General features: G+C 38.8%; 1 protein-coding gene and 1 long non-coding RNA gene across 2 annotated transcripts in view; both read right to left on the reverse strand.

Moving 5' to 3' along the window:
• Positions 1–15633, reverse strand: part of LOC112432436 (protein NLRC3) — a 3307575-nt gene that overhangs the window by 2134662 nt on the left and 1157280 nt on the right. The window lies entirely within an intron of this gene.
• On the reverse strand, positions 250–1804 carry LOC143415765 (uncharacterized). Its single transcript, XR_013096204.1, has 3 exons — positions 1743–1804; positions 1259–1316; positions 250–703 (listed from the first exon to the last, which is right to left on the reverse strand). It is a non-coding gene; the product is annotated as an uncharacterized LOC143415765 (long non-coding RNA).

The following is a 15633-nucleotide window of genomic DNA, read 5'->3' on the forward strand; positions in this document are numbered from 1 at the left end:
GTGCATGTTTACTACAGTGAATAAGGTGATTGCGTGCACAGCGTCCACACGCTGCAGAGGGTAAAGACATTACTTCAATATTGTTTTATATTGATATATATTTGCCTTCTGTTGACCATCACCTCAGGTTCACATCACAGTTTCAGCAGACAGATGCACACTGTCTAAATATGAACACATTCAAAAACTCATGTCTCAGAAATAAGCACAGCTGTTCATGTTTGTCATTAGAGTTTTATTTGTAAGAAAATTATGAACTTCATATTGTGCATCAAATAAAAGAACATTTCACAACTCTAAGTCAACAGAAACAGGAAACAGAAATATCTCTAATGTAGACATGTACAGTGTAGTGTAAGCATTAAAAGATCATAAAGGAAACACTAACATTTATGTGAAACTAATTGTAATAAAAAAAATGAACAGGTGGTTTATAGATGTAAAAGAAAGAATCTGAAAACAACACTTTTTTGGTCTAAGTGATCAAAGTAGAAAACAGAACTGATGTTCAAGAACAAACCGTAGCTGCACTAATATTACACATCTCCATTGTTGTACTGAACAGACATGTTGCTTTTAAAACCACATGCAGTGTGTGACCGTGACTGTTCACTGAGACCATGAACGCCACTTCGCTGAAGCCTTCGCCTTCTTCTTCTTCTTCTAAATTGGAAGCAGAAGGAGCACGAGCTGCTTTGATCTACTGAAAGGAAAAAGCAGAACATCTGAGCTGAAACCAGTCAGCTGAAATCATTAAGACAGGAACAAATTCAATGCAGTGTCTCAGGTGGCTTAGCCTGTTACAACTGTTGATTCAAGCTAAATACGGTTAACACACAGTGTCAGGGAGCTCCAGTGTGGAACTAGTGGCTTTAGGTTTGTAGTCATTTAACTTTCATCCATTCATTCATTTAATTCAGGAGGAAGAAATGCCAGGTTGATGCAGGCTGGTTACATGCATTTGGTCCCATGCTGTCTTTAACTAAATGGCTTGGTTCACTTTATGGCTGGGCTGTATGTGGGGTTATATCATGTTATTTGGGCAGGAGTACCTGTCCCCTGTTAGACTTAGAAAGTTTCTCCATAAGTAGAGTTTCTAACTCTTCTAGCACATCTGTGGCTGACAGCTTTTTGGTGGCTCTTTTCTCTTTGTGCTGAATATCAACACTGTTATTTCTTAGACTGTAAGCTTTACTTTAGCACAACCAGTTGTAGAAGCTGCCACTCCAAATGTCTTTTGATAACAAGAAAAAAATACCTTTTCAGTCCACGGCCTGAAGTTCTTCTCTGACATCTTCTGCCATCAGCTTTGTCTGCTGGTTTGAAGACAATAAACCACAAAAAAGATGATTTAGTCACTTTGTCTGTGTCATGCAGCTCGAATGTGTCGTGTAACGATGTTGAATAGCCGTCGTTATCCTTCTGCTGTGTCAGTAGGATTGTACTGTACAGCATCTCATTGATATGTGAGGAATGCTAATGTAACACGATAACAGACTTACATCATTAAAACATAAAGGACAGGAGATATTTAGATATTTTTATGTTTATATTACATTTTATAGCTGACGGATATTACTAAATAGATAGAATTTACTAAATAGCTGGATGAACATGAAAAATATGTCTATAATAACAAATGACCATGAGAGCCAGTAGAATTAATTCAACTGGACACTCAAACGACGTCCTTAAATGCTCTTTAAGTGGCAGAACAAACGAACAAACAGTTAATCGCTTACTTGAGATGAAATCTGCTCAGCTACTTTGAAAACAGCTTCTAACTGGTTCCTCCTTTAACAGGAGGTTTTTCAGACTACATGTAGCTGTCCTCTCTGTCAGCTCACACATTTACATTCATGTCACACTTATTTCTGCTTTCCCATTTTATAATTATTACTTACATTTTGATTAGATACCTTCAGTTTGTAAATGATCAGATTACATAATTGGAATACAATGTATCCAATTCAGGGTTGCGGGAGGATGAAGCCTATCCCAGCTGATACAGGACAAAGACAGGCTGCCAGTTTATTGCAGGGCTAACACAATATGTGTAACAGAAAATCCACTTAAATGTTTGATATTTCTTATAATAAGCATAATTATGACTATTATTTAAAGGTTTCTTTATAAATACATTTTGATTTTTTATAACCTCTAAAATATAAACCTGAGCTGTTAAATTCTGACCTCTGACCTCACTGCAGCTCCTTCTTGGAAGTACGTCTGCTTCTTGTCTTCCCCCAGTGTTGACCGCCTGCCCTTGATATCACGTACTGTACCTGAGGAACAGAAAAGGACAAACACTTGCCTTCATTTAAGAAGTACATTCATACAGAGGTAATCTATGGAATCACACTAGTTCACCCTTTGGGAGAAATCAGTTCCTGTGAAACATTTCTGTATATGAACATCATGTGGAGAATGAATGAAATGAGTTCTTCCGGTGACTCAGCAGTCCCGCACTGACAATTGAAATCTAGTTAAACTATTAAGCATATTTGCTCTTCTGAAATCTGTGTTAAACAACAACAAACATAAATTAGTAACAAAAATACAGCTGAGTAGAGGCTTTACAAACCACCAGCAGCCATAATGCTAAATTTTAATCTTCAAATGTTTCTGAGCCGTCTTCAACCTGCTTTTAACACATTAAAGTCCCACAGTCAGTGCAGCACTGGTGTCAAGCCAGCCTCCAATTCGAGACTTGCAGTCAAGCCAGCCTCCAGTTTGTTTTACGTTCCCTGTGTATTCAAAGTATTACGGGAATGGATGTGGAAACCGGATTTCAAAATAAAAGCCAACTTCGAGTGAATTAAAAGATATGTTTTTTTTTGTTTTTTTTCTTTTTTCTACTTTCTTTTCTTTCTATTTTTACTGCACTTTACATACGTCAACATGTCAAACTGTTTGCAATCTATCTAAAAAGAAACCAATTCAAAGCACGGGCATGGAGGACTTCCTGGAAAGTTAGCTGGGAATTTTTTGGCTTCAATTTCACACATATTTGAAGTGCTTTGAGGAAGTTGTGCATTTACTGTCTTTTAAGTAACTCACTCTTGGGATCCGCTTGAATGTATGCTAGTTTCTTTCCTAATTAAATCATGTGAATGTCACCTTGTGGCTTGGTATTCTCAGCAAAACCATGCAGGTAGGTGTTGTGGAAAGGACAGAGAGGAGCAGCATTATAAACAGTAGGTGCTGTAAAAGGTGGTGTTTGGCAGGTGAGTCAGTGGCTCCTAATATAGAGCCAAGTAGTAGTTGTGGGTGTTAAGTGTTGGAGGTGTGACTGGACTTTTTTTTTTTTCTTTTTTGCCTGTCCCGTTTGGCTCTTTTGCCATCAGAATTATTGTCTAAAGGCAAAGAAAGATGCCCAACGGATTTACTTTACCAAATTGACCATCCCAGTCTTGCCGTAATGGTCCATTTGATTCACCTTTTATTGTTTATTTTATTTTCACTTGCTGAATACGGGACAGACTTGACTGGGGGAAAGAAGGGGAGAAAGAAAGAGGGAAAGAGAAACAGCTGAGAAGAGGGACGGGGGAGAAGGGCAAAAAAACAAAAACCAACAGAATGGGCAGAAAAAGAAAAAAAATGCATCTAATTAACAATTAACAGATATGTTAAGAACATAATAACATATAATTTAGGCTTTTTTATTTTATTTTACAAACTCTAATGAGCGATCTATATGACACAGCCTTGTACCCTAATTGTGCCCTGTCACTATCAAGGCCATCTTAGTTTGGATTTCAAAGTAAAAGCCCTGTGAATCTTCATTTTTGAACTACTCTTTCAATGACTTCATAATGCTCTGAAAAGCAAAAGTCGTATTTCCAAATACTATTTGAACTTTGTATCAACACTTTCCAACCGCAGTCTTTTTCACAGTAATACCATATCAATATCAAGTCAGTCTGATTTTGCTTTTCATAGTAATGGCCCTTTGAAATTGCCGATATTTGACTTAATCTTCTAACGATTCAAAATGCTCTAAAATGAAAAATTCTTGTTTCCACAGGGTAATTCCACTTTAGATCAACAGTATACAACCCCACAGTGATACCATATCAATATCAAGTAATTCTGATTTTGCTTTCAAAAATAAAAGCCCTTTCAAATTGTCCATAATTGACCTAACTTTTAGTGATTTCAAAATGCTCTAAAATGGAAAGTTCCTGTTTCCACAGGGTAATTCCACCTTAGAATTATTCTGAAATGTTTTTTTATTCTTTCTGTTACTCACATTTATGTTTTGATGTGCAATGGTGTTAGTTTGAATGACATCTCCAAGGCCCTTTAATTTATAATTGTCTTTTTGGTTTTTTCTTTTTACTTTGTTTGTCAAGTATTCACCACATTTAAAACCCACAAAAAAAAGACAATAGTTAACTTTAAAATTAGTACAGAGGTGGACAATAAACTCAGCTGTGGTGTCTTTCGTCTTATGCAGTCAGAGAGATTATTGAATGTTTGGGTGGATGTATTTTCCTCTGTGGTGGGTTACGATGTGCGCCCACCACCCAAGGCTCCGTGGGGCTTGGTGGTGGTGCTAATGTAGGCCCCCGTCCGGATGGGCCTTTGTGGCTTCCAGGGGTGCCTACTTGGGTCAGCGGGGGACCTGGCCCCACGAGAGAGTACTTTGCCTTCACTTCCCTCCCCTCCTCATCCCCACTCCATCACACCGCCACACATGCAGGGCTTTGGCGTACAGTTGTTTCACTGAGGTGGGTGTGAGACATTCCTGCTGTGTCCCCTTCCGACCACCTGTACCTCAATTTTATTCCACAATCTATACATCAACATCACTTGTGCTGGGCATGCTGAATGGCGTCCAAGGGATGGTCTGTGTATTCAACCTCTCCTAAGTTGCCGGTGCCCACGTCTCAATTTTAAATACATGTAGATGGTAATGTTTCTTGGCAGGGGCCGTGCTGACACCAATATTTATTCTCTACTGTTACTTATACTTATCTAGGTTGTGGATGTGATACTTGCTGTTGTGTATTGTGTTATATTTTTGCTTGTTTTCTTTTCTGTTTTTTTCTTCCAGTAGGTAATCCAATGGAATTTACTGTCTTGTGTCACCGTCCCACATCCCCTCTGTTTTTCCCCATCTTTTGAACGTCTCTTGTCTAAGTCTTAATATTTCCTATCAACCACTTATGTGTATTCCTTTGATAATAACTGCAAATTTAAATTTTACAATAAAATGATTGAATAAATAGAGATATTTTAAAATTTTAATCAAGTGGAGCAATATTGCAAAGCCATAATGGTCCACTTGAAAAAAACAAAATCTGTTGGAGAGCCTATACCGCCCACTACTGGACATGCGAGCTTTGAGTGTCTGACTCTGTCGACATTCCAAAAACTAGAGGTGAAAACATGTCATTTTGAACATAAAAGTCTTGTGCAGAAAAAATGCCGAAGAAGGAGAAGGGGTGAGTTCGTTTTTTAAGTATAAACTTTAAATATTAACTTTTAAAATTTGCTAACAAAGTAGTTCATCTCCAATTACATGTAATTGAGTAATCAAGTCTTGTAGCTAGGGATGGGTACCGGTGTCATAAACGGTAGTAACCAGACCGAAAAGCAGCGCAATTTTCAGTGCTTTATTTCGGTGCTTTTTTTTCCTGAGCTGTGATACACTTCTAGCCAATCATTTTATGTTTCTGAGGATAGTAGGCGGGTCCAGGTACGTACGTTCTTTTAGAGCAGAGCTACAGATTAAAAATGCCCAAGACGAAGCGGTCAAAAATCTGGCTGTACTTCACAGCAAAATATGCAAACTCAGCAGCCTGCAACAAGTGCTTTAAGCTGATACTGTGATACTGTCAAAGGAGGTAACACCTGATGAAACACCTGGCGACGCATAGCGTTTTTTTTAAAAGCTGAGAAATGCGCCGTATTTGATAGCTTGCTGCGAGACCTCACACCGAGCGCATCTACTGCAGGTGTGGTGCCTGTTATCGGACCCGGATTTAGCAACATCCCCAAAAACCCGAAGAGTAGAGTCCTGGCCCCTAGCCCTGCCAGTGTAGCAGAAATGATGAGGATGATGATGCAGCAGCAGCCGTTCTTCTCTGCGTGAGTAGCTTAATGTTGTTCGTGTGTAATTTACTTTGAGTAGGCTAACCACGTTATTACATTAATGCATGTAAGGTGAACTAGCAAACATCATCATAGCTACATGCGGCTGTCTTCTTGTTTGATGGCAGATACTCCCTTCACCCTGGCCAAAAAGGCTAAAATGACCAAAGAAAAAGTGGAAAACAGCTAAACATGAGAGGTTTTTGGACAAAGTTTGTGTTTTTTCCATTGTTTAAGCACTGCTTCCAGCCAAGAGTGATACCATATATGCCCCATAGCTGTAGAAAAGGCTAACATTGTTATCTTTTTACAAAAAACCAGCTGAACATGAGAGGTTTTTGGACCAATTTTATGTTCTCCATTCTTTAAGCACCGGTTTGAGCACCGTTTGAGCACCGGCACCGTTTCAAAAGTACCGATTTGGCACCGGTATCGGATAAAACCTAAACGATACCCATCCCTACTTGTAGCCTAGCCTAAGATATTAGCTAGTTTATTTCTGATTGTAAAAATGTCTTTTTTCTTATGTGTAACACTTAAAATTACATTTATTTCACCATATTTTTTCGATAACAGGCTTCGCTATGAGCAAAAACAAAAAAAGATTTGCGCACAGGACTCAGGCAAAGTTGTAGCATACGGCAGAAATTAATTAACACGTGTTCTATAACAGGCACATCTGTTGCTAACAGGCAATGGCTTTTTAACATCAAGTGCTGCACATTTTCTTCAGGGGCATTGCATTTCACAAAAACATGTACTTGAATAGAAACAAAGTTGATAGTTTTGTAATTAGTGGCACCGATTTAAAATTGTTCTCAATTCATTGAGAATATTATACATATTCTTTATAAAATGTTATGATTTCAATGATATAAATGACAATGTAATGATTTCTTTTTTACACTTAGAGTCTACCGCTTCTGCTTATTTGGGGTATGTATTTTTTTCTTCTTTTCTTTCATATACATTTTCCACGAAAAATAAAACTGAAAATGCTATATCTTCTGTTTTAGAACAAAAATAAAACGATTACAATCAATGAAATTATTGAAACTGTGGAACAGCTGAAAAAACATGGCATCCAACTGGAGGACCATGCACTTCATAAAGAAGGCCCCTGGGGTCAAGTTTGCCTGACACTTGGTATTCAGAATAATCAAAATAACCGCTACAGAATTTGTGATGCATTTCGTCAGGTTAGTTCTTTTCACTTATTTTTAAAAAAAATATATTGTATTAAATTATTTAGTTAAAATCAAATTTATTAAAAATGTATGCCTGTTCTCTACAGAACTTGTCTATACCAGTCAAAGGGGATTCAGATAATGGACAAAAGCCACCAGAGCAGGTTCCATAAATAAAATTCTATGTGTTTGATATCAAATATGTTGGTATACCAAATTTTAGTCAATGTGTTACTGTTGAAATTATCCCTAAAATTAATATTGTTACGGGTAATGTCATTTTCAACAGGAAGAACTATCAGCTGCCGCTTCTCTGTCACCGGACATCTCCTCGCAGGAAGATGGACAGCTGTCTCCTGCGCAGGTCAGTCTGTCTGTACTATCATAATTTCTCCTTAACACTTCCATGTAATTACACTAAAGTTACACCTCTCAACTCATGTAATAGCAACCAGAAGAACTATCAGCTGCCGCTTCTCTGTCACCGGACATCTCCTTGCAGGAGGATGGACAGCTGTCTCATGAGCAGGTCAGTCATTAAAAATGCTTTCACATAAGTTATGATTGGCGCTAGGATCATTGTTTAAATGACCACTTTATGTTACATAAAAACTATTTTTAAAAACACAATATACAATTAAATAAAGAATTTTATCAAATGTTGTAACATAGAATGAAATTTATATTTCATGACACTTCTCAACATGAATTTTTGCTATATATTCTGACATTAGAAACACTGGTTGTTAATATACTTAAAATACACAAGTATTTCAGGTATATTTACTGATATTACGGTAGTTATGTAACATGGACAAAATGTTTTCTCACAAAATAAAATTTTCCTCTTTTTTAGCCTAACAGCAACTCATCTGATGATGGATTCATAAGAATCAGGGTCCCACTTGCAACAATTTTTTTTTTCCTGAAAACGAAAGAATGGACTAATATAAAAAATAAGAGATCCCAAAGAGGATACAAGGGACTACAGTGGACAAATCTGATTTCAGACGGAATACGGACAGTGTTTCCATATTGTTCCTTTGCCTTCAAAAGGCACAGAGTCAAGGCTTTGGACTCAGTAAGAAAGGGCCCTTTCTTCTGGTGTCTGGGTTACTGCAGTTTTGAGGATTGTCCAGTCACTGTCACTGTCACTGTAGATAATGAAGACGATCTAAAGGCAAAAGTCAATTTTCAAGGTCTCGAGTGTGTGCACAACCACTATGAACTAAGAAGAAGACCTGTAAGAGCTCATAAGAGAGATAAAATTGGCCATGAATTGGAAAAGCAATTACCTAGAGCCATGTATCTGGAAACAATGAGCAAAATGGATGATGATGTTGTGCAATCGGGCTGTAGAGATGAAGTTCCAACTCCTCAAGTGTTGAGAAACATAGCCTTGGAAATCCGAAAGAAAAGTCGTCTTCATCATAATGAGATTATGAGTCTCCAGTTAATGGTGGCAAACAAGAAGAACAACCCAGAGGATGTATTGCAGAAAGTGATGTTACATCCAAAAGGTGTTTTTTATGGTCTTCCAGGAGCATTGAGATTTTCCAGAGCCGCTGTCGGGAGGACATACTTTATTTGGATGCTACAGGAAGTATCATGAAAAAAAGAAAGGGTTCGCCTCCTTTCTATGTTTACGAACTTGTAGTAAGAAATCCACGGAAAACATCCTCTCCCCTACCAGTGGCTACATATTTAACATGTGACCATACCACTGCCTCAGTTACATGTTTTTTGGAAGCATTTCTGACTGATGTTGCAAGGGCCTTTGGGCGCAAAGCCATGCGTTCACCTTTAATGCTTATGTGTGATGGATCTATGGTCCTAATGCAAGCTATCTGTTTAGCTTTTGCAAAAAAAATCTCTCTGACACAATAAATCATTATTATAACATCGCTTCGGGGAAAGGAAACAAGGAAGACTTCGAGGTTCCAATTCTTCACAGATGCCTTAGTCATGTTATGAAGAATGCCAAGGAGATCTGTAAAAAGTAGTAAGTGTAGTAGAGATGGACCGATCCGATATTACGTATCGGTATCAGTCCGATACTGACCTAAATTACTGGATCGGATATCGGAGAAAAATAAAAAATGTAATCCGATCCATTAAATATCACGAAAGCACCTCACAAAACTTGCAACACGCCGTAACTCACCTCAGAACGTTAGCACGTCGGAGCAGTATGCATCACGTGATAGAGCGGCTGTGGCATGTGGGACCTGTCGGTAGTCTGGATAGCATTTGGAGCTTCGCTAGCAACCCGGCATTTCATCTCCGACAAAGTTATCCCGAGAGAAGTAAAGCAAGTGTGTAAGTCCATCTCTGAATGTTTGTAAAGCATTCCTGCATTAAGCTTAACAAACGATATATGGAGCGACTGCCTCATCTTGCTGCTACTTCAATCATGAAACTGCTTAACGATCAGCTGATCGGCTTTTCTGTCGCGAGTCCGTGTCTCTTGTTTGCTTTTGGCCCACTTTGCACCAGAAAGAGGAAACCAGCGGCTGAACAACAGCAGCACGTTTAAGCTTGATCAGCTGTTGTTAGAATTTATTTAATATTACTTTCTACTCGAGGATCTTTTTCTACGTAGCTGACGCTGGTAACTGTGCAGGGGCGGATCTAGCAAAGTTTAGCCAGGGGGGCCGATAGGGCATTAACAGGGAAAAGGGGGCACAAAGACATACTTTTCTTTCTTATTCTCATTTAAAATGTCTAGCTTTTAATAAATAATTATCTGACACCCAAAGTTTTAATTTGATGCAAAATAAATAGAAGTCCATTACTGTATATAGTAACTATTAAGTCTAATATATATACCCTAGTAAGCTATAGTACTTTTTCCTTTGGGAAGGTACCATCTGTGCAGTCTGCAATTTTGTTGAAGAAAGATGTTGAATCTATTTAATATTTCTTGAAAAATAATTGATTTCTGTGCATTTTTTTTTCACACTGCATCAAATTAAGGTTGGTTACGTCGATTAAGCATCATGAGGTGAAGCGTGAGGGGTGGTTCCCTATTTTTTATTTATTTATTTTTGTTGTTGCTGGGAGTTGGAACCCTATTAGTTAGGCTGCTTAATATTTATGCTAAGTACTCTTTAAAATACCAGAATAGGGAGGATGGTGTAGGTTTAAGTTTATTAGATTGATCAGTATTGCTGAACTATGAAATATTTTTTTTTGCATACAGGTATAACAGAATAGCTTTAGTGTAGTTGTTGTTTTAAACTTGAGTATGAACTTATACAAAATGCAGCAAGATATTTAAAAAAAAACAGTTTTGTTGATTAAAAAACACTATATCGGATTCATATCGGTATCGGCAGATATCCAAATTTATGATATCGGTATCGGTATCGGACATAAAAAAGTGGTATCGTGCCATCTCTAAAGTGTAGTCCTTTTAATATGGTATTCACTTGTTTGTTTTTTATTGTGACATGTGACATGGCATTTCATTTTTCAATTTGGGAAAACATTATTACTGTTTTGGAAACACTTAAAGACAATTTTTTCTTTAACTGCAGTGCACCAAAGAACTACCATCTTGCAATGCACACTTTTGGAGTCTTCACTACTGCAACTTCCTTAAAAGACCTCACTGACATGGTTCAAAGTGCTGCAGTTGTTTTTGGGAGTCCGTGTAGTGGTGAGAATGTCGAAAAACATTTTCACAACCTTCAGTTGTTGATGCAGAAAGCCAATGTTGATGTTGATGGCAATGACAGAAACTCAAAAGCTGATGAGGACCTGAAGGTAAACTGAAGTCAATTTTTATTAAAACTAAAGGCTAAACTTTTGCCTCTTATATATCTTTTTAAATACTTTGGAATAGCATAATAACTGTACCCTCAAACACAATAATAACATGGACTGAACCACCACTCACAACCACTAGCACTTTATATAGCCTCTGTAGAAACTATCTACACCCTCACTTATCTTAACTGCACTACTGTATAGCTCTGTGTAAATAATCATTCTGTACATTCGATAATTTTTAATCCTACAACTGTTTACAACTTGCATAGTTCCCATTTCTGTATAGCTGTATATCCCAGATTCTGTAAAGTTATTTATTTCATATTCTGTATAGTTTTTCATATTTATATCCTGTTCATATCCTGTACATAGCTTGTACTCACTACAGCCTGTACATACTTATAGTTATAGAATATTCACAACATACTTCATACCGTGTACATTATAACATACCATAATAGACCCATTTCTGTAATATACTCACATATCTATATTATTGCTAATATATCAGAATCAGAATCAGAATCAGAATACTTTATTGATCCCTGGGGGAAATTATTTTTTGTTACAGTGCTCCATTTTAAACCAACATTAAGACAAGACAGACAATACACTAACTAAGAATAGTACAATATATACATATATATACATACATACATACATAAGTCACTTATAAATAAATATTTGGAAAAGAAACATGTGTAGTTGTAGCAGTGTGTTAAGTGGATGCGTTGTACAGGGAGATGGCCACAGGCAGGAATGATTTCCTGTGTCGTTCAGTGGTGCTTTTCGGTAATCTCAGTCTCTCACTGAACGAGCTCCTGTGACTGACCAACATGTCATGGAGTGGGTGGGAGGTGTTATCCAACATTGTCTTTATCTTGGACAGCATCCGCCTCTCCGACACCACCTTGAGGGAGTCCAGCTCCATCCCCACAACATTGCTGGCCTTACGGATCAGTTTATTAAGTCTGTTGGCATCTGCGACCCTCAGCCTGCTCCCCCAGCATGCAACAGCATAGAGGATCGCACTGGCCACCACAGACTCATAGAAAATCCTCAGCATTTTCTGGCAGATGTTGAAGGACCTCAGTCGCCTCAAAAAATAGAGACGACTCTGGCCCTTCCTGTAAAGTGCTGTGGTGTTTTTAGCCCAGTCCAGTTTATTGTCAATGTGTACTCCAAGGTATTTATAGTCCTCCACAATGTCAACACTGACCCCCTGGATTGAAACAGGGGTCAAGTGTTTCCTGGTCTTCCTGAAGTCCACGATCAGTTCCTTGGTCTTTGCCACGTTGAGCTGCAGATGATTCTGCTCACACCACGTGACAAAGGAGTCGACCACAGCCCGGTACTCTGTCTCATCATCCCTGCTGATGCATCCAACCACCGCAGAGTCATCAGAAAACTTCTGAAGATGGCAGGTCTCTGTGCAGTGGCTGAAGTCTGTGGTGTAGAGGGTGAAGAGGAAGGGGGAGAGGACAGTCCCCTGTGGTGCCCCTGTGTTGCTAATCACCTTGTCAGACACACACTGTGGGAGACGTACATATTGTGGTCTTCCTGTCAGGTAATCAACAATCCAGGACACCAGAGAAGCATCCACCTGCATCGCTGCTAACTTATCACCCAGGAGGGTCGGCCTGATGGTGTTGAAAGCACTGGAAAAGTCAAAAAACATGACCCTCACAGTGCTCGCCGGCTGGTCCAGATGGGTGTAGACACGATTGAGCAGGTAGATGATGGCGTCCTCTGTTCCGAGACGAGGCTGATAAGCGAACTGAAGGGGATCCAGATGTGGTCTTACTATGGGTCGCAGCTGGTCCAGGATGAGCCTTTCCAGGGTCTTCATGATGTGGGAGGTCAGTGCCACGGGCCTGTAATCCTGGGGGCCACTGGGACGAGGCGTCTTTGGTACAGGGACGAGGCATGATGTCTTCCACATCACCGGGACCCTCTGCAGACTCAGACTCAGCATAAACAGTTTATGAAAGACTCCACACAGCTGGGGGGCACAGGCCTTGAGGACAAGGGGACTCACTCCGTCTGGTCCAGCAGACTTGCCTGAGTGAAGTCTCCTCATTTGCATCTCAACCTGGTATTGAGTGAAGGTGATGGGTGGGGGAGGGGTGTCAGGAATCTCACAGGAGGCAACATGTGAAGAGAGAGGCTGGCACAGTGGTGTGGCTCTGGATTCCAGGCTGACTGCAGGTGAGGTTGTGGGGGTGGGAGCAGACACTGTGGTGTCGAATCTATTGAAAAACAGATTCAGATATATTGTAATATATCTATATCACTAAAGCACTTCTGGATGGATGCAAACTGCATTTCGTTGCCCTGTACCTGTGCATGTGCAATGACAATAAAGTTGAATTCTATTCTATTCTATTCTATAATAATCACAAGTCACAAGTAATTTTAAATGTTTTATACAACATAATGTTGGGTTTTTAGATTATAGATATGAAAGACGAGTGCACACAATGTTCAAATCACATAATTATTCTGTTTTGTCTGTTGGCTAGGGAGTCAAGGGAAACAACCTCTTTGGGAGACATTTTAAGAAGCTCATTTCCAACACATCATTGGAGATGGATGGTGAGGCAAACCCTTACTACAGCAAGGGGCTCATGGAGCACATCAGCAAATATCTTCTTCCTTTTTCTGGATTATGGTCTGCAATAATGTTAGGTAAGCCATTTTAAAGTAGACAAGTAATTAGTTTATAAAATGAAATTACACACATCAATATTATTCTAATCTTCAAAATCCAAAGGTGACCTTGGAAGACATGGCACTGGGAAAATGTATGAGCAGTACCACAACAAATACAATGCCTTAAGAAAGATCAAGAGACAAGTAAGACACATGATTTTTAGTATATATACATATTTGTGTGGTGTGATTGAGAAACGGCGGGTCCAGAGGAGTCATCTGTATTGCAGATCATACAACATTGCACACAACAACAATGTGTATCTTTAAAAAAAAATCACATTTAATGATTTCTTAATTTGATTTTTCAGAATATTACTGAGAATAATAAAACGCAGGGGATAATGGAGAAGAGCCAGTGGGATCTGAAACATATCCGTCTACATTCGGGAAGGCTCACCAGGCTGGATGACTTTGTTGTCCAGTATCAAATCAGTCACACAGCGCTGCTGAAGGAGTACGAAGACTCAAAAAGAATGCTTCAAAGAAAGGTTTGCAAAATGACTGGCTGATGTCCATCAATGCTTTGCCGTTTCAAAATGGAACATTAAAAAAAAGTCTTCTTGATGTGGTGGCATATTGAGGTGCCCCACGTTGTGATGTTATAGCTTGGTTGCACCTGTGTGTCTTACTGGACATTTTTGTGTGTTTTGGTTTATTGTAAATTAAGGAAAATGTTGTCACAGCATTTCACTTGTAATTCCTAAACAATGTTCAATGACTCATATTTTTGGTTCAGAAATTTAGAGTGGACGAAGAAAAATGGAAGGAACGTCGCCAAAAAAAGAAGAGGAGATATGTAACAGTACTCCGCAAGCCATTTCCTTTCAGGAGATCTTCAAAGACGGTATAAAATGTTGCGCAAATTTATCGTTCATATATAAAGACCAATATTTTGCATAACATTTTTTGTATTTCTTGTACACGATATTTATATAGGTTGCTTCCTCTATGGCCCCGAGTTCCCCTGTGCAGACTGGTAGAGTTGAGGATGTTACCTTGGAAACTCCAGAATTCCAGGTAGGATTGACAACTGCTAACATAAAGGATTCATCAAAGTAATAGTAATGCCTTCTTTTTCCATAGAAGATCCTTTCCATGACACAGTAATCAGTCATGGACACGTGTATGAAGGGCAAATCTTATTTATTTACATGTTGATATTCATGTTCAACTCATTCGATGTGAATATCCAGGATTTTGGTTGACTAGTTGTAACCTTAACTGACACACCCCCACTCCCCTCCCTCCAGAATTCCTAGGTAACAACCTAATATACATATCTTCCACTTCCAGCATTTGACTGCGCTCCGGCTTTTAAAGGTAGAACGGTAGAAGCCTGGGACTCCTAGTGTTAAGTGGGAGGCACCAAAATTCAAAATGAATGCAGTGATTACATGGTAAATTTTGGGAATAACTAAATAAATAAATATTTTTTCCTCAGTAGAAACTGAATGGGAAAAAGCATTCGGGAACATAGTTAGAGTATGGGAAAATTAACTTTGCAAGTGTTGCCATTACAGCTTTGAGTTTATATAGTTACCAGTGCTCAAGGGTGGCTGTAGCTCAGGTGGTAGAGCAGGTCATCTACTGATTTGAAGGTTGCTGGTTTGATTACTGGCTTCTCCTAGTCTGCATACCAAAAATCCAAGATACTAACCATAAATTGCTCTCCAGTGCATCCATCGATTGTGTGTGAATGTTACTTAGAACACACTTAGAAAAATCTGCTTGGGTGAATGCACAAGTTGTGTAAATCGCTTTGAGTGCTCAGAAGAGTAGAAAAGCACTTTATAAGAACCAGTTCATTTACCATTCAAGACTTGGAGTGATACATTTTGAATGAATTTTCCAAAGACAT

The sequence above is a fragment of the Maylandia zebra genome, unplaced genomic scaffold (assembly GCF_041146795.1).
Source record: "Maylandia zebra isolate NMK-2024a unplaced genomic scaffold, Mzebra_GT3a scaffold03, whole genome shotgun sequence".
NCBI lineage: Eukaryota > Metazoa > Chordata > Actinopteri > Cichliformes > Cichlidae > Maylandia > Maylandia zebra.